Below are 25,321 nucleotides of genomic sequence, written 5' to 3'. Positions count from 1 at the left end.
CCACAGTGTCCCCATAACAGTGACCTCCACAGTTCCCCCATAACAGTGACATCCACAGTGCCCCCATAACAGTGACCTCCACAATGTCCCCATAACAGTGACCTCCACAGTGCCCCCATAACAGTGACCTCCACAGTGTCCCCATAACAGTGACATCCACAGTGCGTCCATAACAGTGACATTCACTGTGTCTCCCCATAACAGTGACATCCACCGTGTCTCCCCATAACAGTGACATCCACCGTGTCTCCCCATAACAGTGACATCCACTGTGTCTCCCCATAACAGTGACATCCACCGTGTCTCCCCATAACAGTGACGTCCACAGTGCGTCCATAACAGTGACGTCCACAGTGCGTCCATAACAGTGACGTCCACAGTGCGTCCATAACAGTGACGTCCACAGTGCGTCCATAACAGTGACGTCCACAGCGCCCCATAACAGTGACATCCACAGTGCCCCCATAACAGTGACCTCCACAGTGCCCCCATAACAGTGACATCCACAGTGCGTCCATAATAGTGATGTCCAAAGTGTCCCCATAACAGTGACATCCACAGTGTCTCCCCATAACAGTGACATCCACAGTGCCTCCCCATAACAGTGACATCCAGTTACATCCACAGTGCCCCATAACAGTGACGTCCATAGTGCCCCATAACAGTGACATCCACAGTGACCCCATAACAGTGACATCCACAGTGCCCCCATAACAGTGACATCCACAGTTCCCCCATAACAGTGACATCCACAGTGCCCCATAACAGTGACGTCCATAGTGCCCCCATAACAGTGACCTCCACAGTGCCCCCATAACAGTGACCTCCACAGTGCCCCCATAACAGTGACATCCACAGTGCCCCTATAACAGTGACATCCACAGTGCCCCCATAACAGGGACACCCACAGTGTGTCTGTGACGATTACAACGCCTCGTGCCCACTTGACGTCACCTATGTCAAGCTCACGAGACACGGTATGGTCACGGGTTACCAAAGCGTGAGGTTATGCCCTCTAGAGGAGCGGGTAAGGTCAGCTTGGTACAGTTTACACATCTCCTGTCGACGCGGGCACAGAGAGGCAACAATCTGAGAGAGCCTTTCTACTACCGCAGTGAAAACAGCGCTGTCTCAGCCCGGGTATCTGCCACCAGCTTCTCGTTTGATATAAGCCCGGACCGCTAACAGGATTATATAGGGTCAGAAACCAACCCGCGGTAGCTTATAACTAGGCCGAAACACGGACGTGGGGATTCGTGGTCGAGATACCAGAACAGCACAAGATTAAATTATAGATTTAATCGCCTTAAGGGCACACTAGATATAACACAATACACAGAGTATATATACAGTGGTCTGAGGTTACAGATACAGGGGATATAGGTACAACAGGGTTAAGCAGAGCAAAAGTCAGTTACCGGGTAGTTGAAAGTTCTATGATGGTGGAATAATCCTTAGCTGCAGTCACAGGGGGGGCAGCGATGTCAGAGGTTTCCAGGTCTCTCCAAACACATTTTCACAATGATCTAGATGATTTAGAGAAAGACCCCACCCACTGGCTTGCATGGGCTTATGACCTGTAGCCGGCCGCTCCCCTCCCCGTCTATGGGTAGGGTCTACCCCTCCTACTCTGGTGCTGGCAGCAAATGACCCATAAAACCCCTTAGGGCTCATAGCCCCAGACCAGAATGTCACAAGGAGATGGTTCCGGGCCCAATTGATCCACCTGGGATCCAGCTACAACTAGAGTCCAAACATGGTACCGTTAGTTGGTTTCTGTGGGGAGATATCGATATCTCTCTTCCCTGGCATCCCATCCTCAAACAAAGACCATGGGCACGTTCATCATTGCCACCGACACACAAATATGTATCTGGTTTGCGCCTGCAATTCCTTATGAAATGTAGGTGCCAACATGTCTGGGAGGTATCATTGATCTTGGCAAAGGCTAATACCTCCTGCGGGGGGTTTTCCTGCAGGGTCCGAGCTGTCTGACTGGAGGTGAAATGTAATCAAATGTGGACTGCTAGGAGTTTTCTGCTATCTGGCTGTGGCTTTGAAGCAGGGCCCCCCTGTGGAGCTTGATTTCCTCTGCCATCTTTCAGCAAATGGTGGGCCTGAGGACATGGCTGAGAGTAAATATTAATTCATATTCCTAACACCTATAAAAGGCGCCAGGGGGCAGCACATTCCTGTGTTTCCCTATGCGCCCATCCACACCGTCTCCTTGCCGGGATAGCCCATCGGTGTTCCCATGGTCACCGCCCTTCTTGTGGCGAATGGTCAAGTGATACTGCTGGAGAGCTAGGCTCCAGCGTAGCAGCCTCCCATTCGTCCCGCATACAGTGCTTAACCAGCTGAGGGGGTTGTGATCTGAATCCACAGTGAAGCGGCGCCTGTATAAATGCGGCTGCAACCGATGCAGTGCCCAGTGCACTCCTTCTCCATTGTGGAATACACCACCTCCCTGTCACGACCCCTGGTCATGGTCGTGACTCCTTGGGAGCCGCATGCGGTTATCCGCGGTCTGGTGTTGTCGCAACCGCAGCTGGGGGCACTTAGTGGTTTGCCTCAGGTGCGGTTGCCGCGAATAACAGGCATGCGTGCGGTTGCCCTTGGCATCGTGTTTGGGTGTGCACGTCCTTCGTCTGTGCTTGTGTGCACTTCCTGGTCTGTTTGTTGTGCACGAGGTTGTATGCACTTGGACACCTCCCTTCACCTGTGGTTGTCCGCGGCAACGTCTGGTGTTGTGCATGTGGTGGCAGGGTCTCTGCCTGCTGGTTGTTCTGCAGGACACGGTGGCCACGCATGCCGTTGCCAGCGGTGACAGGTGAGTGAGTGTGTGTGCTATTCCCCTTTTAGTTGGTGTTTTCCCTTCTGTGGTGTAGGAAGGGTTAACTCCCTTCCCAGTGTGTGTGTTGTCACTGGGTGTGGTTGACTGGTGGGTGTGGCCTTTTGGCCTATATAGCCTGAGTCTCTTGCAGGCTTCAGTAGGTTGCTCTCAGCCATGCTGGCTGGAGCAGCCTCCTGTCTCCTCCATCTGCCTGGTGAGGACCATCCTTCTGGTCATAAAACCTTGTTAGTAAAACCTTTGTTACCTTGTCTGATGTTATGTTTATGTGTATGTGGTTGCTGGTTTGTTGCACCTTATGGTTCCCTGGTTCCCCGTGTGATGTATGTTGTGTGCTGTTGTCTTTTCTGTGGTTGTTAGACAGACAGCACTTTTGCATGGGTTCCGGGCTGTGTGTTTATGGCAGGTAGGTGAGGTAGTAGTTCCACATACCTGCCACTGCCATAAGGTGTATTGGTTTCCCCTTATTTACCAGCTTGGCCTTTCTAGGCTCCTGTTCCTCCGTGTTCTGGAGGAACAGGTAGTCTATCCAGCTCCTAGCCTAGGGACCTGCGGAGGGATAGTAGGGACCCGAGGTTCCAGCGCATGGGTCCTCCTACCCTAAAGGTCGGCCCATGCAGGTTAGGAGTTAGGGTCAGATCAGGGAGACTTTAGGAGGTGACCTGCTCCCTGATCCTGTGGTCCTGGCCTTGCAGCGACCCAACATCTACGGGTACCGCACGGCTGGGGGTTTCCCCCACCGCCAGCCGTGACACTCCCGCGGCAGTAGCCTCCGACTCAGGTACAGAACGGGGTGTCCCTGATCTGTAGTGTCGACCTGGCTGAGTACAGAGGCCAAAATCACTGGCGTCGGTCTGTACTATAAACGGCTGCATGAAGTCGGCTACCTATAGTACAGGGAAGCTCGAGAGGGAGGCCTTCAGCGCCCGGAAGGCCGTCTCGCAGTCGTTTGTCCAATCGACTGTGGAGGGCAGCTTCTTCTTGGTGAGGTCTGTCAAAGGCTTTGCGAGGCTACTATAGTGGGGGACAAACCTCCTATAGTAACCAGCGGTGCCCAGGAAGGACATTGCCTGTTTTTTTTGGTTCTGGGGGTGGGCCAGGATGTGATAGCATCCACCTTCCCAGGCTCTGGCTTTAGGGTCCCCCCGACCTACCCAGTGCCCCAGGTAGTGGACATCGCTCATGCCCAGCTGGCACTTTTCTGGCTTGATGGTCAAGCCTGCCTGGTGGATCCACCCCAGCACCTGCGTCAGGTGCTGTAGGTGATCCATTCATGTAGGACTGAAGATGGCAATGTCATCCAGGTACGCAGCCACGTACTTCTCAAGTCCCTTAAGCAGCGTGTTGACCATCCGCTGAAAAGTGGCAGGGGCATTCTTCATGCCGAACGGCATCACGCTGGACTCATACAATCCAAAGGGGGTAATAAAGGCAGAGCGTTCCTGCACCTCACGAGTCAGGGGAATCTGCCAGTACCCCCGGCTCAGATCCATGATGGTCAGGTACTGGACCCGGCCAACTGATTGAGCAGGTCATCGATGTGTGGCATAGGGTATGCATCGGTGACCGAGACAGCGTTGAGTCCCCTGTAGTCCACACAGAATCGGGTGGTCCAGTCCTTCTTTGGGACGAGGACCACAGACGTGGCCCAAGCACTGTTGGATGCCTGGATGACCCCCAGCTTCAGCATCTCATCAATCTCCTGGTGCATGTGCTGCTGCACCTCCAGGGAAACCCGATATGCTAAACGCCGGATTAGGGGGTGATCCCTAGTGTCCACGTGATGGACGGCCAACTCCGTCCTTCCGGGCTTGTTGCTGAACAACTCCCGGAAGGGGTGAAGGGTGGCCCATAGCTGGGACCGTTGGTCCTTCAAGAGCTATTGGCCCACCTCCACATCCTCGATGGACCCACGCACATTTACCTGGGCGAGCATGTCCAGGAGGGTTTCCTCCTCGCCCTCTTCGGGGAGGTTGCAGACAGGGAGGGCACATGCCTTCCTTTTCATGATGTGCCTTCATCAAGTTCACGTGGAAGGCCTTCTGCCTTCCAAAGGCATGGTCCAGGGTGACCAAGTACGTCACAGTATTAAGGTGCTGATGCACGAGGTATGGGCCTTCCCAGGCCGCCTGAAGCTTGTTCTGATGTACAGGGAACAGTACCCATACCTTTTGACCCACCTGGTAGGTCCTCTCGCAAGCGTTCTGGTCGTACCATCGCTTCTGGTTGGCCTGGGCCCGCTCCATACTATCGTGCACCAGGTGCGATAAGGCCTGCATCTTGTCCCAGAAGCGCATGACATACTCGGTGACCGACACTCCAACGGTGGCTACATCTCCCTCCCAGGCCTCTTTCACCAGAGCCAGGGGCCCCTGCACACATCGCCCATACAGGAGCTTGAAGGGGGAGAACCCCCTGGAGGCCTGTGGGACCTCTCTGTAGGCAAACAGTAGATGTGGGAGGTACCTCTCCCAGTCATGCCTGTGGGAGTCGACCAACATTTTAAGCATCTGCTTTACGGTGCCATTAGGCCGTTGGTCTGTGAATGGTACGGGCTGGTCACCAGATGTTGCACCTGTCTTTGCCTACAGAGGGACTCCATCAATTGCGACATGAACTGGGTCCCCCGGTCGGTGAGCATTTCCTGGGGAAAGCTCACTCTGGAGAAAATCTCCAGCAAGGCGGTGGCCACCTTGTCGACCCGAATGGATGACAAGGCTACCGTCAATATGAAGCGTTTCCCAGAGCTGCTGGGAATGGACAGTGGTCCAATCAGATCCACAGTCACCCTCCTTAAAGGCTCTTCAATTATGGGCAGCATTACCAGCGGAGATTTTGGGCGCAGTCTGCATGTGAGCCAGTTTCTTTATAGCGCTTGATGGTTTTTGTGACTGCACTTGGGGACACTTTCAAAGTTTTCCCAATTTTTCAAACTGACTGACCTTCATTTCTTAAAGTAATGATGGCCACTCGTTTTTTCTTTACTAAGCTGCTTTTTTCTTGCCATAATACAAATTCTAACAGTCTATTCAGTAGGACTATCAGCTGTGTATCCACCTGACATCTCCACAACGCAACTGATGGTCCCAACCCCATTTATAAGGCAAGAAATCCCACTTATTAACCCTGACAGGGCACACCTGTGAAGTGAAGACCATTTCAGGTGACTACCTCTTGAAGCTCATCAAGAGAATGCCAAGAGTGTGCAAAGCAGTAATCAAAGCAAAAGGTGGCTACTTTGAAGAACCTAGAATATGACATATTTTCAGTTGTTTCACACTTTTTTGTTATGTATATAATTCCACATGTGATAATTCATAGTTTTGATGCCTTCAGTGTGAAGCTACAATTTTCATAGTCATGAAAATAAAGAAAACTCTTTGAATGAGAAGGTGTGTCCAAACTTTTGGTCTGTACTGTAAGTGGTGGGATTTTAAACTCCACTATAGTGGGGTACGTTTTCTCCAAAATATGCCAGTGTCTGCGCACCACATTGTCCAGTTGGTGATTCAGTGGATGATATTTATGTATAAGTGCTATGCGCTTACCGTTATCTCTTGGTGGAGCTCGTACCCCACTAGCACTTATTGCTGTGGATAAAATGTCACGAGGATAACCTCTCTCCAGAAATCGGGACGTCATAAACCTTTTCCATACTAGTACAAATTTTTTAAAATATGTATTCGGATATACAAAGCACTGTTCAAATGACGACATGTAAATATTTGTGATAGGCGGGGCCACATTCGCACCCATCGCCGTCCCACGCTGCTGCCCGCAAAAATGATCTCCAAAAAGAAAATAGTTCTCATAAAGAACTAAATTTAACAAATTGAGAAAAAATCGCCATTGTTCAGCAGAAAAATGTAATTGCCGCTATACCTTTTTGATGTTCAATTGATGTATATAAGCTCACTACGTCAATGGTTACCAACCAACTATCCTCAAGTATATCCTCCAAACCTCTGATCACCTGCAAAAAATTAGACGTATCCAAAAGAAAAGAACGGGTATTCTTAACTAATGGAGTAAACGCCTTTTCCAACACTGTTGCCAAAGGTGATAGCACTGAGACGATCAAAGCCTGTAATGACCGGCAACACACACAGGGAGGAAAACAGGGAAAGCCCTGCACAAGGGAGAGGGAAAGGTGGTGACCCCTAACTCACCTTGCAGCTGGTACCTGCCTGCCCTGTCGTCCCTAGACGGGTTCCTCACCCGTGCGGCGATCACGTGCCTAAACCCTGGCTTTCCCTGAGATGAGCCCTAGATAATGAACGGGCCGGTGGGATCGCTAGTCCTCACCACTGCACTAAGAGGGAAACACCAGGGAGAGGACAGACAAACACAGACAAACACAAACACCCAGGTGGACGGCAACAATTGTCCACAAAGGTCCAACAGGGATCCGGAGGGTAGCGTTCTAAGGCAACACTCAGAGAACGCAGCAACACAGCTCCAGTGGGTCAGAATAGATGTCCAGGCAGGAAGCTCTATATCTGGCAACCAGAGAAGTGTGAGAGGGGAATATAAGGAGGATTGGGAGTGCTGGACAAGGAACAGCTGAGAGAAGGAGCTACGGATCCCTGAGTGAGACAAAAGGGTTTGTAAAGCAAACCCAGAAAGCTACAATAAGGAAACTTCCCTATCTGACATAGAGCGTGCAGCCAACCGCTGCGACCTCCTGACCCCGGGTACAACGGAGTCAGGCGTGGCTCTTGACACCCTCGTGACAGTACCCCCCTCTCTACGAGGGGCCTCCGGACACTCAGGACCAGGTCTCTCAGGATGAGAGGCATGAAAAATCCGGACTAGCCTGTCGGCGTTTACCTCAGACGCAGGAACCCACATTCTTTCCTCGGGACCGTAACCTCTCCAGTGCACCAGATATTGGAGAGAGCGGCGGACCCGACGAGAATTAACAATTTTGGATATCTGAAATTCCAAACTACCATCCACGACAACAGGAGGGGGTGGCAGCGGTGACGGTTCTAGAGGTGGAACATATTTTTTGAGTAACGACTTATGAAAGACATTATGGATTTTAAAAGTCTGAGGTAACTCCAGGCGAAAAGCCACGGGGTTGATGATGGCTACAATCTTGTAAGGACCAATAAACCTAGGACCCAGTTTCCAAGAGGGAACCTTCAACTTGATATTCCTTGTAGACAGCCACACATAGTCATTCACTCCTAGGTCCGGACCTGGCGACCGTCTCTTATCAGCCATGCATTTGTATTTACCTCCCATATTTTTCAAGTTAGCTTGCACCTTCTGCCATACTGATGAAAGAGATGACGAAAACCGTTCCTCTTCGGGAACCCCAGAAGACCCCCCCTCTTTGAAAGTACAGAATTGGGGATGAAAACCATATGCACCAAGAAAAGGTGACATTGCCAGTGGATTCCTGACGGCGATTATTTATGGCAAACTCAGCTAACGGTAAATATGACGACCACAACTCTTGGTTTTCAGACACAAAACATCTTAGATATGTCTCCAGGTTTTGGTTGGTACGCTCAGTCTGTCCATTCGACTGAGGATGGAAAGCTGAGGAAAAGGACAAGTGAACCCCTAAACGGGAACAAAAAGCTTTCCAAAATTTAGAAATAAACTGGGTTCCCCGATCCGAAACAACATCGGAGGGGACCCCGTGAAGCTTCACGATCTCACTGACGAATACCTGAGCAAGAGTTTTAGCATTAGGTAGTGCGGGTAACGCAATAAAGTGTGCCATTTTGCTAAACCTGTCCACTACTACCAAAATCACTGTTTTACCCGCAGACAAAGGTAAGTCAGTGATAAAATCCATAGACAGATGTGTCCATGGTCTATTGGGAATGACGAGTGGTAATAGAGACCCTGCAGGACGTGTATGTGAAACTTTTGCGCGCGCACAGGTAGAACAAGAAGACACAAAATCCAATACATCCTGACGCAACCTTGGCCACCAAAAACGACGAGACAATAGCTCTAAGGTTGCTTTACTACCCGGGTGCCCAGCAAGTGCCGAATTATGATGTTCCTTTAATAATTCGAGACGTAGGTTCAACGGTACAAACAACTTCTCTGAAGGGCAAGAGACCGGGGCGTCCCCCTGGGCCTCTAACACCTTCCCCTCCAAGGCAGAGTGTACCGCAGAGACAACTACTCCTCTTTGTAGAATGGGTACCGGATCACTCACATTACCCCCTCCAGGGAAACAACGAGATAGTGCATCAGCCTTGGTATTCTTTACCCCAGGACGATAGGTAATCACAAAGTTAAACCTGGTAAAAAATAGCGACCACCTAGCCTGTCTAGGGGTGAGACGCTTAGCTGATTCGAGGTACAGCAGATTTTTGTGGTCCGTAAACACAGTGACGGGGTGGACTGCCCCCTCTAAAAAGTGACGCCACTCCTCAAACGCAAGTTTAATAGCTAACAGTTCCCTATTGCCAATATCGTAGTTCTGTTCCGCTGCAGATAGTTTTTTAGAAAAGAAAGCACAAGGACGCCATTTGCCAGGAGCCGGACCCTGAGACAGCACAGCCCCCACTCCCACCTCTGATGCATCGACTTCAACAATAAAAGGCTGAGAGACATCAGGTTGGACTAGTACAGGTGCTGAGGTAAACCTCTCTTTTAGAGAGGAAAAAGCAACTTTAGCGGCGTCAGACCATTTAGAAAAATCAGTCCCCTTCCTAGTCATGTCAGTAAGGGGTTTTACGATCACCGAATAATTTTTAATGAATTTCCTATAGAAATTCGCAAAGCCCAAGAACCGTTGTAGTGCTTTGAGGTTCTCAGGAAGATCCCAATCCAAAATTGCCTGGACCTTCCTAGGATCCATACGGAAACCTGACGCAGATAAATAATAACCTAGGAATTGTATCTCCTGAACGGCAAAAACACATTTTTCAATTTTAGCATATAATTCATTCGTCCGTAGGACCTGTAGTACTTGTCTGACATGCTCCTCATGTGTCTTCAGATCAGACGAATAAATTAAGATATCATCTAGGTATATTACCACAAACCTGCCGATTAGATGACTAAAAATGTCATTAACGAAATGTTGAAAGATGGCAGGAGCATTGGTCAGGCCGAAAGGCATAACTAGATTTTCATAATGCCCCTCAGGGGTGTTAAAAGCTGTCTTCCACTCATCCCCCTCCTTGATACGAATCAGATTGTAGGCCCCCCTAAGATCGAGTTTGGAGAACCACCTAGCACCCGCAATCTGGTTAAACAGGTCAGGAATGAGAGGAAGAGGGTATGGGTCTCGGATGGTTATCCGATTTAATTCACGAAAATCTAGGCAAGGACGCAGGCCCCCATCTTTCTTTTTAACAAAGAAAAACCCTGCAGCCACGGGTGAAGAAGAGGGTCTGATGTGTCCCTTAGCCAAACTCTCGGAGATATAATCCTTCATGGCTTGTCTCTCTGGACCTGAAAGATTATATAACCTGGTCTTGGGTAATTTTGCGCCGGGAATGAGGTTAACCGGGCAATCATAAGGACGATGAGGTGGTAACTTCTGACAACCCTTTTCAGAAAAAACGTCCTCAAAGTCCGAAACAAATGTAGGTAGGGTAGTTATGGAGGCGACTAAGCAATTGCTATTTAAGCAATTTTCTCTGCACGGCTCACTCCACTCCAATATCTCCCTGGCCTGCCAATCCACCACTGGATTGTGCGCTACCAACCAGGGTAGGCCCAGCACCACCGGAGTGGGAAGCCCCTCCAGAACATAACATGAAAGCATCTCGTTATGGTGGTCCCCTACCCGAAGGTGTAAATTATGAACGATGTGGGTGAGGTTTCTCTGAGACAGAGGAGCAGAATCTATAGCAAATATGGGAATAGGTCTCTGTAACGTACAGAGAGACAAACCCATAGTGCGGGCAAAATGGGCATCTATCAAATTTACCCCTGCTCCACTGTCTAGAAAGAAAGAAACAGTCTCTGTCTTATCACCAAAAACAATAACCGCTGGCAACAAAAATTGCGATGTACGTATGGAGGAAACGTATACCCCCCGGCTGACATCCTCCACACCGCCTGGGGTTAGTAGTTTTCCGATGGTTTTTTTGTTTCTGAGGAAAGAAGGACAGACGTTAATGAAATGACCCCACTCCCCACAAAAAAAACAACCCCCACGCCTACGGCGAACCTCAGGAGGACGGACCTGACGAGTAGTTCCTCCTAGCTGCATAGGCTCGTCTATGTCCGTACAGACTAACTGCTGCTTGGGAGGGGTTATCAATGTTTCCGGTTTTTTCAACCTGTCCCTAAGGCGTCTATCTATACGGATAGAAAGGGACATAACTGCATCAAGGGAAAAGGGGGTCTCATACAATGCAAGCGCATCCTTAACCCTTTCGGATAACCCAGAGCAGAACTGACTCCTGAGAGCCGGGTCGTTCCATTGGGTATCCGTAGCCCACCTACGGAAGTCAGAGCAATACTCCTCTACCGGCCGCTCTCCTTGTAGGAGTCTCCGTAATTTTGATTCAGCCAGTGCGACTCGGTCAGGGTCGTCATATATGAGACCCAAGGCCCCGAAAAACTCATCCACTGACCGAAGAGCCTGGGAATCAGTAGGTAAAGAGAACGCCCAGGACTGCGGGTCCCCCTGCAGCAGGGAAATAACAACACCCACCCGCTGTTCTTCATTACCAGAGGAGTAAGGACGCAGTTTAAAGTATAGTTTACAGGCCTCACGGAACGTCAAAAACTTGTCCCTTCCCCCAGAAAATCTGTCAGGGAGAGGGACCTTGGGTTCCGCAACAACCTGGTTACCAGTAGCAACCGCTGGGCTTGCGGTCTGTTGTAATTGCTGCTGTTGCTGGAGGACCGACGCCTTCAATCCTGCCACCTCCAAAGACAGGCCATGAAATTGTTCGGACAGAGCAGCAATTGGATCCATACTGGATTCTAAGTAGGTAAAATTTTTTTTTTTTTTTTTTTTTTTTTTTACCTACACAAAAATAAGGGCCAGATATAATGTAATGACCGGCAACACACACAGGGAGGAAAACAGGGAAAGCCCTGCACAAGGGAGAGGGAAAGGTGGTGACCCCTAACTCACCTTGCAGCTGGTACCTGCCTGCCCTGTCGTCCCTAGACGGGTTCCTCACCCGTGCGGCGATCACGTGCCTAAACCCTGGCTTTCCCTGAGATGAGCCCTAGATAATGAACGGGCCGGTGGGATCGCTAGTCCTCACCACTGCACTAAGAGGGAAACACCAGGGAGAGGACAGACAAACACAGACAAACACAAACACCCAGGTGGACGGCAACAATTGTCCACAAAGGTCCAACAGGGATCCGGAGGGTAGCGTTCTAAGGCAACACTCAGAGAACGCAGCAACACAGCTCCAGTGGGTCAGAATAGATGTCCAGGCAGGAAGCTCTATATCTGGCAACCAGAGAAGTGTGAGAGGGGAATATAAGGAGGATTGGGAGTGCTGGACAAGGAACAGCTGAGAGAAGGAGCTACGGATCCCTGAGTGAGCCAAAAGGGTTTGTAAAGCAAACCCAGAAAGCTACAATAAGGAAACTTCCCTATCTGACATAGAGCGTGCAGCCAACCGCTGCGACCTCCTGACCCCGGGTACAACGGAGTCAGGCGTGGCTCTTGACACCCTCGTGACAAAGCCACAATGGGTCGGCCTGGTGGATTTATCAAGGTTTTATGCACCTTTGGCAATATGTAGAACACAGGTGTCACCGGTGAGTGATTGACCAAAAATTCGCTCAACTTCTCGTCGAAGATTCCCTGAACCTTATATTCAGTCACCAACCCCATGATCTTTTCCTTCATTCGAAAAACTGGGTTGTGATCCAATTTCCTATAGGTGTCAGTGTCGGACAGTTGGCGGTAAACTTCTTGTAAATATTGAACCTTATTCATAATGACAATCGATCCGCCTTTATCGGAGGGTTTCACAATAAGGGACTTATCCCCATCAAATCGTGCACAGCTCTCCTTTCTTCTGTGGTAATATTCTGCATAATCGAAAGATCACCCCTCTTTATTATGTCCAACTTCTGTTGTATTTCTTTAGTGACAAGATGAACAAATGTCTCGATGGAATGATAGCTTTTTTGGGGGGTAAAGCGGCTCTTGACTGGCAAATCCAGGTCAGTCAACCTCAAATAACCACCACCCCCATCCAAACTCATATCCTTCATAATACTGGGGGAATCTTTCTGAGCAAAATGGGTTTTCAATCTGATCTTACGGAAAAACTTTTGTAATTCCGCATCTAATTCGAAAGTATCCATGTTATTCGTAGGAGAGAAGGAAAGACTTTTCTCAAGCATCTCAATCGTTTCACATAAAATAACTTTCGATGATAAATAAATCACTATGGACTGTGTCCTACCTGGGATCGCGTGGTCACCGTCGGCTGTATCGATCTTTCGGAATCTCCGATGCTTGCTGCCCGCCCGGCGTTTCCTTGTGGCGGACGGCGTCCTTGGCCCCGCCTGAAAAAAGAGCGTGTAACTTGGGAATCATTTGAATCGCTGCCGGAGCTGGAGATATATTAATTTCCCGGCCTGTATCCTCCCCTGTAACCAGGACGAGACCTGAATGATGTATCCTGCCATCGATACACTCGATTTAATAAATAATCGTCACTATCTCGGAGTAATTTCGATCTTATCTTTTCTTGCGTCTCCCTTCGGTAGGTGTCGATATATTTCTCCACAGTGCCTTTCAGTTTTTCAAACTCATTTGAGTTTAGTGAATCTTGCAGCTGCTGTTCAGTCGTAACAATGCCCTCCTTTAATTCTCCAATCGCTTTCTGAAGTCGATTAACTGTTAGTAAAATAATGTCCAATAAACATTTATTTATGATCTTCTCAAAGTCCGCACAATACTGTTGATCTTCCGAAAAAAAGGTAGGACGGAGATTAACTCGCATCCCCCTCGGGATCCGTTTCAGTTTAAAATACTCAGCCAGGGTTACGGCATGTAGTTCGTATGATGCTAGTCTCCTGGATTCTCTCTCCCAATGCCTTTTCTTTAATTCACTCATAGGGATTGTTAAAAAATCGATTGAAGAGGTCACTTGTGACAGGATCCAAGTCGCATCTTCTTCGTTGAAACTGATGGTATTCGTACCACTCATCATCAGTATGGTGGGAGCATGCCTCAAACAAACAATTCGATAGAAGAAAGACAGCTCACCACCTTGTAAATTCGCTTGCACAGGAAGGGATCGCACCCACTATAAAATCGGAATAAATCCCAGCAGGCGTATTGATTTTTTTCTTCAATGCGTTATTGATCCATACACAGATTGATCCTCACACATCGTGTTTTGGCACCATCCAGCCTTCCCCAACTGCATGTTTAACAACTGAACATATCACATATTTAAAGGCTTAGTCAATTTGTTGAATTTACAAACCGGATTCCCAAAAAGTTGGGACACTAAACAAATTGTGAATAAAAACTGAATGCAATGATGTGGAGATGGCAAATGTCAATATTTTATTTGTAATAGAACGTAGACGACGGATCAAACGTTTAATCCGAGTAAATGTATCATTTTAAAGGAAAAATACGTTGATTCAAATTTTCACGGTGTCAACAAATCCCCAAAAAAGTTGGGACAAGTAGCAATAAGAGGCTGGAAAAAGTAAATTTGAGCATAACGAAGAGCTGGAAGACCAATTAACACTAATTAGGTCAATTGGCAACATGATTGGGTAAAAAGAGCTTCTCAGAGTGGCAGTGTCTCTCAGAAGCCAAGATGGGTAGAGGATCACCAATTCCCACAATGTTGCGCAGAAAGATAGTGGAGCAATATCAGAAAGGTGTTACCCAGCGAAACATTGCAAAGACTTTGCATCTATCATCATCAACTGTGCATAACATCATCCGAAGATTCAGAGAATCTGGAACAATCTCTGCGGGTAAGGGTCAAGGCCGTAAAACCATACTGGATGCCCGTGATCTCCGGGCCCTTAAACGACACTGCACCACAAACAGGAATGCTACTGTAAAGGAAATCACAGAATGGGCTCAGGAATACTTCCAGAAACCATTGTCAGTGAACACAATCCACCGTGCCATCCGCCGTTGCCAGCTGAAACTCTACAGTGCAAAGAAGAAGCCATTTCTAAGCAAGATCCACAAGCTCAGGCGTTTTCACTGGGCCAGGGATCATTTAAAATGGAGTGTGGCAAAATGGAAGACTGTTCTGTGGTCAGACGAGTCACGATTCGAAGTTCTTTTTGGAAATCTGGGACGCCATGTCATCCGGACCAAAGAGGACAAGGACAACCCAAGTTGTTATCAACGCTCAGTTCAGAAGCCTGCATCTCTGATGGTATGGGGTTGCATGAGTGCGTGTGGCATGGGCAGCTTGCATGTCTGGAAAGGCACCATCAATGCAGAAAAATATATTCAGGTTCTAGAACAACATATGCTCCCATCCAGACGTCATCTCTTTCAGGGAAGACCCTGCATTTTTCCACAAGATAATGCCAGACCACATTCTGCATCAATCACAACATCATGGCTGCGTAGGAGAAGGATCCGGGTACTGAAATGGCCAGTCTGCAGTCCAGATCTTTCACCTATAGAGAACATTTGGCGCATCATAAAGAGGAAGGTGCAACAAAGAAGGCCCAAGACGATGGAACAGTTAGAGGCCTGTATTAGACAAGAATGGGAGAGCATTCCTATTTCTAAACTTGAGAAACTGGTCTCCTCGGTCCCCAGACGTCTGTTGAGTGTTGTAAGAAGAAGGGGAGATGCCACACAGTGGTGAAAATGGCCTTGTCCCAACTTTTTGGGGATTTGTTGACACCATGAAATTCTGATTCAACATATTTTTCCCTTAAAATGGTACATTTTCTCAGTTTAAACTTTTGTTCCGTGATTTATGTTCTATTCTGAATAAAATATTAGAAGTTGGCATCTCCACATCATTGCATTCAGTTTTTATTCACGATTTGTATAGTGTCCCAACTTTTTTGGAATCCGGTTTGTAGTTCTATAGGAGAACTATTTTCTTTTTGGAGATCATTTTTACGGGCAGCAGCGTGGGACGGCGATGGGTGCGAATGTGGCCCCGCCCTACGCAAATATTTACATGTCGTCGTTTGAACAGTGCCTTGTATATCCAAATGAATATTTACCAAAATTCGCACTAGTATGGAAAAGCACCCACTCCTCCAGCTGTTTGAATATCTGAATGGGGTCTGGGAGGAATTAAAATTCACTATTACATATGATCAGACATCTGTGCATTTTCTAGATGTCACAATACTCAAGCAGGAAGGGGGAATTTTATGCACTGATTTATATCGAAAAAATACAGACAGGAATAGTATCCTGCATTATCGCAGTGCACATCCTCCTTCTCTTAAAAAATCGATTCCAAAATCGCAGTATATGAGAGTGAAGAAGATTGTGACAGATTTGAAAATGCAGGATGTGAGGGTGAACGAGATGACGTCCCGGTTTCTGGAGAGAGGTTATCCTCGTGTTATTTTATCCACAGCAATAAGTGCTAGTGGGGTACGAGCTCCACCAAGAGATAACGGTAAGCGCATAGCACTTATACATAAATATCATCCACCGAATCACCAACTGGACAATGTGGTGCGCAGACACTGGCATATTTTGGAGAACGCATACCCCACTATAGTGGAATTTAAAAACCCACCACTTATATGCAATAGACGCAATCTCAGTTTGAGAGATCATCTCGTTCACTCAGATATGGGCACCATGGAGAAGGCCCCATTGCAGAGTACACTCACTAATCAGAAGGGAGGCACTTTCCCTTGTCTCCACTGTATGCAGTGCAGCTTCTATTCCCTATACCGTTACATTTCCATAATAACAATCATTCCATATCACAATTGAAATACCAAGTCATTGAGCGGGTACATTTACCACGGAGAGGGGGGGGGGTCTGAAAAAGTTGTTACTCAAAAGGGAGGCGTTCTGGATCCACACCCTTGATACTTTACATCCCAAGGGTCTGATCAGGGATTATGAAGTGATGTGTTTTTAATTTGATTTTTTCTATGTTTCTTTGCAGACTACTACGACATGATCATGATGGGAGGAGACTCTTGTTATGTATATTCATAAGGGCACCTGTTCATCGTAGTATTTGCAAGGATATTACAAATGTGTTGATACTAATTGCGATGTGATGTCATTTCCTGTTTAAATTGATTGGCAGGGTCATGTGACTAAGCCTATAAATATGTGATATCTTCAGTTGTTAAACATGCAGTTGAGGAAGGCTGGACGGGCCGAAACGCGTCCTCTGTATGGATCAATCTGTGTATGGATCAGTAAAGCATTGAAAAAAAAATCCATACGCCTGCTGGGATTTATTCTGATTTTATAGTGGGAGCGATCCCTTCCCGTGCAAGCGAATTTACAAGGTGGTGAGCAGTCTTTCTTCTATATCGAACTACAGGTCATTCTCAAAAAATTAGCATATTGTGATAAAGTTCAGTATTTTCTGTAATGTACTGATAAACATTAGACTTTCATATATTTTAGATTCATTACACACAACTGAAGTAGTTCAAGCCTTTTATTGTTTTAATATTGATGATTTTGGCTACAGCTCATGAAAACCCCAATTTCATATCTCAAAAAATTAGCATATTTCATCCGACCAATAAAATAAAAGTGTTTTTAATACAAAAAAAGTCAACCTTCAAATAATTATGTTCAGTTCTGCACTCAATACTTGGTCGGGAATCCTTTTGCAGAAATGACTGCTTCAATGCGGCGTGGCATGGAGGCAATCAGCCTGTGGCACTGCTGAGGTGTTATGGAGGCCCAGGATGCTTCGATAGCGGCCTTAAGCTCATCCAGAGTGTTGGGTCTTGCGTCTATCAACTTTCTCTTCCCAATATCCCACAGATTCTCTATGGGGTTCAGGTCAGGAGAGTTGGCAGGCCAATTGAGCACAGTAATACCATGGTCAGTAAACCATTTACCAGTGGTGTTGGCACTGTGAGCAGGTGCCAGGTCGTGCTGAAAAATGACATCTTCATCTCCATAAAGCTTTTCAGCAGATGGAAGCATGAAGTGCTCCTGTATCTCCTGATAGCTAGCTGCATTGACCCTGCCCTTGATAAAACACAGTGGACCAACACCAACAGCTGACATGGCACCCCAGACCATCACTGACTGTGGGTACTTGACACTGGACTTCAGGCATTTTGGCATTTCCCTCTCCCCAGTCTTCCTACAGACTCTGGCACCTTGATTTCCGAATGACATGCAACAGTCCAGTGCTGCTTCTCTGTAGCCCAGGTCAGGCGCTTCTGCCACTGTTTCTGGTTCAAAAGTGGCTTGACCTAGGGAATGCGGCACCTGTAGCCCATTTCCTGCACACGCCTGTACACGGTGGCTCTGGATGTTTCTGCTCCAGACTCAGTCCACTGCTTCCGCAGGTCCCCCAAGGTCTGGAATCGGTCCTTCTCCACAATCTTCCTCAGGGTCCGGTCACCTCTTCTCGTTGTGCAGCGTTTTCTGCCACACTTTTTCCTTCCCACAGACTTCCCACTGAGGTGCCTTGATACAGCACTCTGGGAACAGCCTATTCATTCAGAAATTTCTTTCTGTGTCTTACCCTCTTGCTTGAGGGTGTCAATGATGGCCTTCTGGACAGCAGTCAGGTACGGCAGTCTTACCCATGATTGCGGTTTTGAGTAATGAACCAGGCTGGGAGTTTTTAAAAGCCTCAGGAATCTTTTGCAGGTGTTTAGAGTTAATTAGTTGATTCAGATGATTAGGTTAATAGCTCGTTTAGAGAACCTTTTCATGATATGCTAATTTTTTGAGATAGGAATTTTGGGTTTTCATGAGCTGTATGCCAAAATCATCAATATTAAAACAATAAAAGGCTTGAACTACTTCAGTTGGTGTGTAATGAATCTAAAATATATGAAAGTCTAATGTTTATCAGTACATTACAGAAAATAATGAACTTTATCACAATATGCTAATTTTTTTAGAAGGACCTGTATATGCGCAACATGGCCGACTATGATTGTATGTCTCTAGTTACATACTCTATGTCACAAATGGATTGTCCACCAAGAAAAAAGCTTGATCAGTGTTACAATTCTCACCATAGAACTCGATCCTCAAATTTCTGTCTAAACTGAAGTGTGGTGTCTAAGAAATCTTCTTGTACTCCATTCTTCACTCTTGTACGGAGGACCATTACTTCCTAGTTCGATTCTTAGGTTGTAGGCGAACTGTAAAATTGTCAGGAACGGATGTGGAATCAGAGTGAAAGTGAAGCCAGGGGTCATTAGGAGAACAATGAGGATGCTACAAACCAGAAGTCATAATAAGAACACAGGCCAGATGTCAAAACCAGGAAGCCGGGAAGTACTGGGTGTAGAGGAAAGCCTTAAGTCAAGACCAGAGTTTCTTGGGCCCACCAGAGTAAATTATTCCCGTTTGCTGGACCTTTGGGGTTGATTATTGTTATAGACCATGTACCCAACATGGGATCCTTTGGTTTTGTAAATGATCCTGCTTAGTGTCAGGGCAAAAGAGTAGTGACTTACACACAGGCAAGGGTTACCAGTCATATCAAGAAAAATCCAATTTAAAAAAAATCCAAAATGTACATTTTCTAGTCATTGTTACTACTAGAAGAGACAGTGTAGAGAAAGCTATTTTAATAGTTGGCAATGAAAGTCACTTGGCCTCGTCTTCATTTGTAAATGGAAAGAAGAATAAAGAGTGACTGTTGAGGTTCTTTGACCTTTAAGATTATAGAGTCATCTTCTGAGGAGTTCTCCTTGAGTTTAAACTACAGCTTTTTGCAGCTGGTAACCTAAAATGTACTTGGAATGCCCTCGTAGTAATAGTGTTGAGCAGAGTATCTGCCAAATTGCTCCAAAATCCCTTCTACCATGAAAAAATCTTGGGGGGATTGAACAAACATTTTATCAGAACATATGTGAAGATGGAACAGGAGGTTGTCCATACAAGAAATCTGCAAATTGGGCATAGAGGACATATTGCTACATAAACAAGAATCCCTGTCCACCTAGAGCTTAGAAAAGTATGAACGCTAGGGCTGACCATGATATCACCAAGCACTTTGCCTAAAATAGATCTAATGATGCTTGGTCAATGCTAGAGTGCATGATTGTTCCCATAAAATATCTTCTAAAGTGCCAGTCAGGGACAGTTAGCCACCATTCTCCAAATTTCTTAGAAACAGAACCCTTAAGGTCAGAATGGAAACATGCCACAGACTGGTCCTTTAGTGCTATGTCAACATGTCCCAGGGGTGAACCAAAGACATAATAGAGCAGATGACTTTTCACCAATTTTTGAAAACCAGTTGACCAATGGTGTGTCTCAAACTATTTTTTTGATCCAGTGACATCAGTGGCAACCTGGTGCCCCAAGGTGGTCTCCATCTGTTTCTAATATCTCAGCTAGACTATAAGAAGTCAATAAGGTGCATTTGCCCTAGGGCATCCACTAACTTGAAGACTAACTTAATCTTGCTGTATGTCCTTCTCTTCTCTGTAGCCCCCCTTTTCATAAACTGGGGTCCCCTAATGGATTTGCAACATTACTATCCAATCAAAAAAAGATGGCAAAGCATGCCAAGTAGCTGGCTAGCTGTTTCCAAAATTCACATAAACTTCAGAAATTAGAGTCATTCTCATTTATGGCCACCTTTCCTATACGTGGCTGTTATGGGTCATCAGAAGGGGCCTGGGTCCTAGAAGTGGGAATGGGGAGCCCTCAACATTTTTCATCCATGGGCCTCTCTGACATAAATAGTTAGCCAATGTTTGTACTTAGGGATGGAAGGAAAGACCATCTGTGATCTAGAACTAGTTTAGTCTGCTACCGCCGTTTGACCCCTACCTCCTATTAGCAGCATAATGCCTGTTTATAAACATAACATGACTCAGTATTGATGAAGGGGATAAGGACGGGTGGTGTCCAGTAAGGCCACACCCTGCTCTTCCCGATCCCGCCGCGTCCCGTTGATCCCCTAACATAAACAGATACACTGGGACATAATCTTCTGCAATAAGATGTTTACTGAGGACGAAGCATCTTACAAATCATCCCAACTATTCCTGCCGAGTATTTATTTTCATTCTCTGCTCGTTGTGCATCAGGGTTTAAAAAATTCCACTAATTTATTTTTCAGTAAATATTTTGGTAATTAACAAAATACCTTAACGATGATGAAAAAATTGATGACTATAAGAAGGAACCAAAAACTATCGAGTCTTCAGCAAGAGGCCATGTACATAGCGGCCAAGAAGAGCAAGGATCTCCTAATTTTTTTATTTTTAGTCCCATGAGTCCATACTTAAAGGGTGGGTCCACAAACTACATGGAGGTCCTTTATTATGGTATGAGCCATCCATAGGTTACCTTGCATAAATCATTCTGTAATCTCTTTTTTTCAGGAGAGATGACTAAGAAAGTTAGTTGACAACCACTGTGGGACCTCCTATAGTACACTGAATTCTGAACTGGATGAATAAAATATTTAACATCTTACTAGTTGAGGCCAACTCAAGGACTTAGCTTTTGTCACAGCCCTACCCCTGGCATCAGTAAGAATTCTATAGTAGAAGGGACTATCGCGCATCTTGTTGGAGATGATGTGGACCTACTGGATTTAGTTTAGGGAAAACCCCTGGAGAAAAGCCTAAGGGATTCCCTAGTATTGTTCATGTAACCCCTTCACAGGGTTCTGGACTTTGCTGAGATGAGTCTTCAAGTCAGTAAGCCCAGAAGAAGTCTCCATTAGCAACAGCAAGACAGGCAACATTTTGCACAACAGTACTCTGATGGCAGGTCAAACTGGTACAGGAGGCCTGAGGACAAGGGTAGCAGCCACCAGCACCAAGTTTACCTTATTGCTCAGACACAGGAAGGTGGGGGAAGGGTCCTAAAGAGGACTTTGCCATCTAGACATTTGTTTGGAAACAGAGAAGTTGACCCAGGTGAGCCATGGCATGAAGCCAAGCCCAAAGCCCTTAAGAAAAAGATTAGGGAGGATACCGGCCACAAGAGGCAACAGGGGAGAGCGGGACAGCAGCCCCGGAGGTGAGCAGGGTATGACTGAAGCCTTCAGATTACTGTCAGTAGAAGGCAAATTCCTCCAGCAGCTTTCATTACTGAATCCCTAATATGAAAGTGGCTATCAGGAGCCAATGTGGACTTGGAGGATTAATTTGGTTGGCGCCCATCTAGATTTCTAACAATTCAGATATTTTGTTGCATGACAAATTATTAGAATTTTAATCTTTGCATAATTAGATACCAAAATTGTACAAAATATCCCAGTTCCTCTCTTGTGTTTTTGTACTTTTAGTCTTCTCAGGTAGATTCCAGACCAATGCAACTGTCATTGTGATATAGTTCAAGCCAATACAGTAGTTTGTTGTGCTTACCCATAAGCTCCCTAGGCATCTGGCATGGTTGCCTTGTGGGTAATTCAGCTCAGGATTGATAGGTGAATACATCCTGCTTACAATTTTCTCTCCTTGTTTTGAAACAGCACATTGTTTTAGAAGAACACAAATGTTATCCTGGCACCCGTCAGTGGGCGTCCGAGACAAGGCCAAGATACATCTGGCAGACATAGCTAGGAGGCTTCAACACAAGGTAATTTTGATTAATTGCTTATGGGAAGGGGATGTGAAGCCACTGCACCAACCAACCAGTTTGACAGTTTGACTTAGTGCTAGTAGTAAGGGTGTTCCCCTGGTATACATTCTTTGACCTCTATACAGGGATATGGACTTCGTTACAGGGAAGCCACTGGGTTACTACCTCTTGGAATAGTTCCAGTGTGGTTGACAGCTGACCCACTGCGGGTCCGAGACACTGATGCAAAGCACTGAGCTGTCAGTCAATACTTGTAGTCAGGAACAGGCAGCGATCAGGGAAGGCAGAGTTCGAGCATATCCTTAAAACTTGTCCGAGGTCAGGGCAGGCAGCAAAGGATTAATACATTAAACAGGCTAAAGTCAGGTCAGTCAGTAAACGGTCAGAATCGGAAAACAGGCAGAGGTGGGCACATGGGCAGACAAACAGAACAACACATCTTCCCTTAGAACCAGCAAGCTAGAAAGATATATGGGACGCAGGTGGTTGGGCCCAGTGCTGTTGGGCTGTGTAAGGAAAGTGGATCCTGACTGCTGTGACAGGGAAGGCAGGTGACACTGGGAAGGCAGGTGACACTGCTTCCTGTGATTGCCTGGAGGAGAGGGACAGTGGTGGGCATTGCAACAGCAATTAATACATAGGTTGGTGTACCCCAGACACACACATCCCCTGCTCATCTTCAGTCGCTACAATATATCGAGGATGTTCTCAGAAAATCGAATCAAGGTTCAAGACTCCAAATTTTTTTTTTTCAGTTCCTCTTGTGATTTGGGCATAGATGAAGGAACTTTGCAGAACCATGTTTGGTGAGCAAACCCCACCATGGACATCTGTCAGGAGCTACAAGATGGATCAAAAAGGGAAAAAATGCCCACATTGGCCAATGTGAACCAGTTCTTAGGACCCTCCAATTCTCTTGTTAAATGGGTACTTCCCCAACAGCATAGTCTTTAAGATCCCACTATGCCTCAGCCAAGCCCCAAAGGACTAAAGGTTCCTTGGCTCTTTGGTTTCTTCTCAGGATGAGATCCCTTCAATGACTCTAGCATTTTTTGCGTCATTAAGGCCTCATGCACATGAACGCAGATTTCACACTGACCCATTAATTTTCATGGGTCCACAAAAAATATGAACAGCACCTGGATCTCAGCATGTCCAGTTCTTGTCCATTTTGAGAACAAGAATAGCCCTTTCTTATAAGGAAATTGCTGCATGCAGATGGGCTGCATCGATACTTTTAGCATCCATAATTTATGGTTTGCGGACCGCAAAACGGATACGGTCATGTGCATGAGGCCTTAGTCTTGATGCTACCACGTTATGACCCCTACAATTTTGGCTACCAGAATTAATGACCAGATTTTGACCACATCGAGAAAGGAGACTGGAGGGAGCATAGAATACCGGCAACAGCAGCCATGTCCTTAGGTCCGGGCCCTTGGTGACACAGTTCATGGGTCAGACTCCAGCCTACACATCTTACGTAGGTTCCTGCCTCGCAGGAGGCGTCTTGGCCAAATCTCAGGAACATCTTCTATTCTTATGAAATGCAGCTCCCGGTGTTTTTTCAAGTGCCATTTTATTTAGTCTACATATAGAATAGAAAATCCAGTTCCGCGGCCCAGGAGAAGCTGGGGTTCCCATGAAAGACCTGGCAAAGAATCAGATTAACTACTGTGGTGTTAGCGGCCATGGATGTACATGCTGACTCCACAATGTCTACTATCTATCCATCTAATATATTGTCTAACTATCATCTATCTAATACACGATAGATAGATAGATAGATAGATAGATAGATAGATAGATAGATAGATAGATATTAGATAGATAGATAGATAGATAGATAGATAGATATTAGATAGATAGATAGATAGATAGATAGATAGATAGATAGATATTAGATAGATAGATATTAGATAGATAGATAGATAGATAGATATTAGATAGATTGATAGATAGATAGATAATAGATAGATAGATAATAGATAGATAGATAGATAGATAGATAGATAGATAGATAGGAGATAGATAAATATTAGATAGATAGCTAGATAAATATTAGATAGATAGACTCAGTGTGGCATCCGGGCCTATTCCTGAAACTTCTTGAAAGCGGAATAGGAGGAAAAACATATGATGTCATCAGAAGCTCCTACACTGAGAACAGATGCAGCGTGAAGGTAAATGGGAGGAGAACGGCTTATTTCCAGCAGAGCCGAGGAGTCAGACAGGGCTGCAGCCTCAGTCCAACCCTGTTTAACATCTACATCAATGAGCTGGCGGCGGCTCTGGAGTCCTCCTCAGCACCTGGTCTCACCCTCCATGACACTGAGGTGAAATTTCTCCTTTATGCAGATGATCTTCTGCTACTATCGCCAACTGAGAAAGGTCTCCAAGATAACCTGAAAATCCTGGAGAAGTTCAGTAACACATGGGCACTGCCCATCAATCCAAAGAAAACCAACATCATGGTGTTCCAGAAAAGAAATCGAAAAGCAGCCGGGCGTCCTCCCTTCCTGCTAAACCACTGTCCACTTTCAGAAACCGACAGCTACACCGACCTGGGCCTAGGAATCAGCCAATCAGGGAGTTTTAAGAAAGCCATGGAAATACTGAAAGACAAGGCGAGCAAAACCTTCTCTGCCATCAGAAGGCGTCTGTATCACCTTAAAGCACCAGTGACCGTCTGGCTTACAATCCTTGACACCATCATCGCCCCAATCCTCCTGTATGGCAGCGAAGTCTGGGGCCCAGACACATACCCAGACCGGGCAAAGTGGGACTCTGGGCCAACAGAACTATTCCACCTA

General features: G+C 46.4%; 1 long non-coding RNA gene across 1 annotated transcript in view; it reads left to right on the top strand.

Annotated features, from left to right (window-relative positions):
- The window catches only part of LOC122942375, a 105,193-nt gene that overhangs the window by 67,597 nt on the left and 12,275 nt on the right, over positions 1-25,321 (top strand). Inside the window, exon 2 of the long non-coding RNA XR_006390546.1 lies at positions 22,399-22,505. This is a non-coding gene — a long non-coding RNA (uncharacterized LOC122942375). The remainder of the gene's footprint in view (positions 1-22,398; positions 22,506-25,321) is intronic.

This window comes from Bufo gargarizans, chromosome 6 (assembly GCF_014858855.1).
Source record: "Bufo gargarizans isolate SCDJY-AF-19 chromosome 6, ASM1485885v1, whole genome shotgun sequence".
NCBI classification, from domain to species: domain Eukaryota; kingdom Metazoa; phylum Chordata; class Amphibia; order Anura; family Bufonidae; genus Bufo; species Bufo gargarizans.
Note: the sequence above shows the minus strand (reverse complement) of the source record. Positions and strands in the feature narration are given on the sequence as shown.